This window comes from Solanum tuberosum, unplaced genomic scaffold (assembly GCF_000226075.1).
Source record: "Solanum tuberosum cultivar DM 1-3 516 R44 unplaced genomic scaffold, SolTub_3.0 scf00110, whole genome shotgun sequence".
Taxonomy (NCBI): Eukaryota; Viridiplantae; Streptophyta; class Magnoliopsida; order Solanales; family Solanaceae; genus Solanum; species Solanum tuberosum.
Window position 1 is genome coordinate 647,451 of NW_006239037.1, and position 3,078 is coordinate 650,528.

At 34.3% G+C, this 3,078-nt stretch overlaps 1 pseudogene; it reads right to left on the minus strand.

Annotated features, from left to right (window-relative positions):
* LOC102587062 (premnaspirodiene oxygenase-like) overlaps positions 1–2,712 on the minus strand; it is a 5,422-nt pseudogene extending 2,710 nt beyond the window's left edge.
* Between the last annotated feature and the right edge of the window lie 366 nt (positions 2,713–3,078).

Here is a 3,078-nt window from a genome sequence, read left to right on the forward strand (position 1 = left end):
AAAAGATACCATGACAATACGATAAAAGATATATATTTCCATCGCAAATTGTTATTTGCTGCTTATAAAAGCTAGAGTCGATGAAAGAAGGGTCTTACCTCGATCTTAGGTTCGTAATTCACCTCAAAACCTTCAAATATATTCAAACCCCTGCTGTCCCAACTCTAAAATGTGATATGCTACGCAATCGATAAAACAAATTATACCACGATGATGAGCCCAACGCGTAGAACAACTTTCGTCAAGGACTTACGTCGAGAAAATCTATATTTCACTTGATCCTAAAAATGGGTTTCTATGTTTTCTCTGTATATTTAGCTTAAAATGAAGAAAAAACTCGAAGAAGAAGATATATACAACTTTCCACCGACCTAGGGCCCCACCTCACGTGCCTGCTTGCGCAGTCCCACGAAAATGTGAATATCTCTCTATTCTGAAGTCGTATGAATGAACGGTTTGATGCGTTGGAAACTAGACTCGTAGACCTTCGATTCGATAGTTTGTGGACCCCATAACTCTTTATAGATTGGGAGAAAATCTCCAAAACATTTGACCCAAATTTCAGAGAAATCTTTAAGAAGGAACTTACGATAACTTCCGCCAACTTTTATTTTGCCACTTACCTAACTTCAAAACATGAGATGCAACACTTGAACACTTAAATTAGGACATACCACATCATTCTAAATTTATTACCCACCCTCCTTGTCTTTCCGTGGAGATATGAGTAATTTTAGACGTTTCAAAAAGTCGGGGTGTTACAATAGTGTAACCATTGATGTTTGTTTCTTCCATGCATTCTCTAGGTATTAAGAGAGGGAATGGAGGATGAAGTCTCAAAGTTTCTTTAACAACTTGTTTTAGGTATTTCAATTCTTCAATAATATCTTTATTGAAAGTTTCATTTTCTTTGAATGCTTTTCTTACTTCTGTTTGTGCTTTTGTTAATACACTTGGGTTTCTCATCATTTCTGTCATCGCCCATATTGTTATTGTTCCTGAAGTTTCTGTTCCCGCGGCGAACATGTCCTACATTCATTATTAATCAAAGAAGAATTGACAATCAAATACTTCAAGAAGATCTACAATATCCTTTCATGGAGATCAAATAAATTTCAAGGAAGTCCATATCATCCTACTTCGAGAAATACACCACTAATGTTCCCCGAATCACAGAGAAATCTTAAAAGAGAAAAAGCAATGGATCAACAGATTTGTACTCTCATTGTTTTTATCAATAACATTATGTTTCTTTATACTTTATTTGCAAACGATCAAAAATTTTGAAAATTACTTTTTCTAGCAAAACAAGTTCCTTAAAAATAAAATAAATAATTTTTCTAATGAAAGTAAGGAAAAATGGTATCCCACACTAATTGTGTCCTCTCAATCCTCCTATACACCTCATCTTCACCCCCTATCCTATAGCCCTCAGGCCCCATCCCCATCACCACACCCCTACCTCCACCTTCACATCCACTTCCACCTCCACCCTATCTTCCATAGTATTTGCTTAATATATATATATATATAAAAAAAAAAAAATGCTTTTAGGATAATATTGAACACACGAAAAATTCACTTATTTTTCCTAGAAAATATTTTCCATGAACACATCCTTAGATTTTATTTTATTTTTTAAAATTATAAGTAAGAACACTTACAATCATAATTGCTTTGATGTTGTCATTGGTGATTGGGATTTTAAGTTCCCCACTCTCCATTAATCTTAGTAGAACATCAACTAAATCTTCACCTCCAAATTCACCATTTCCCTTTTTACCACTTGCAATATTCTTCTTGTGCTTATTGATTACATCCTCAACAATAGCATCAACATTTTTGTGAAGTTTCAAGATTCTACTCCTCAATCCACTTACCACATGAAGGATCTTGATTGAAGGGAAAATGTCAGCCACACTAAATCCACCTGCCAATTCCACTAATTCCCTTAGTATTTCAATGAATTTCTCCTCATCTTTCAACAATTGATCCCTAAATGCTGCCTTGCATGTCATTGAACTCTCATACCTTAAGATCCGCTCTGTAACGTTTATCGGCTCGCCACGTGTTGATGACTGGATGAGTTGCACAAGGCGTGAAGCCTCATCCCGCCTGATGGAACTAAAGGACCGGACATTTTTGGTTGTGAGGAGTTCCAAGACACATACTTTACGCATTTGTCTCCAGTAATCTCCATAAGGACTAAACACGATGTCTGTGCTCTTGTAACATATTATGTCTAAGGATACTAATTTAGGCCTTGATGCAAAAGCGAGGTCGTGAGTTTTCATTACCTCTCGTGTCATGTCCAGAGAAGAAACTACGATTGTAGAAATTTCAACTAGTTGAAGGTGCATGAAAGGCCCATGTTCTTAAGTCCACCTTCTAATGCCAAGTGATGGACACTTCCTAAAAGGGGCAATTTCCATGGGCCAGGAGGAAGTTTTTTGTTTAAGTTTCTTGATTTTTTCCATTCCACATGTAGTAGATAGAGGGATAATAGGAAAAGGAATAAGAAAATGAAGTTGAATGGAAATTGGAACTCCATTTGTTAGCAAAGGCTAAGAGAGGGGTATCTCAATTATCAAGTTCAAACATAAAATAGGAGTAATACATAAGTGCTTCTTATATAATTGTACAAGTGACCAAAAAAAACTCAAAAAAATGATCATATGTATATGTAATACATGAATATTGTTTAAATAGTTATGTAATGTACAATTATTGTAAAAATATATAATCAATTACTGTTTAATTTCTTTTTCATTTCTAGACAAACCAAAAAAAATAGGACAAAACACAATAAGATGTTTTTGGTCTATTAATTATTAAATATGAGATTAGAAATCGTGTCGTAGAGAAGACTCTAAATAAAACGTGTTGTAATGATATTCTGCGTGGAAGAATTTTGGAACAATAATAATGCAAATTAAATTGAAATTAAAAATAATTATTTATAAATTAAACAATAACCACGGTGTCTGTCGTTTTAATTTATTTTATTTTACTAATTAATTTTTTTTAAAAGCGACGGACGGCATCTCTTAGTCCGTCGCTTTTTTGGAGCGACGCTGT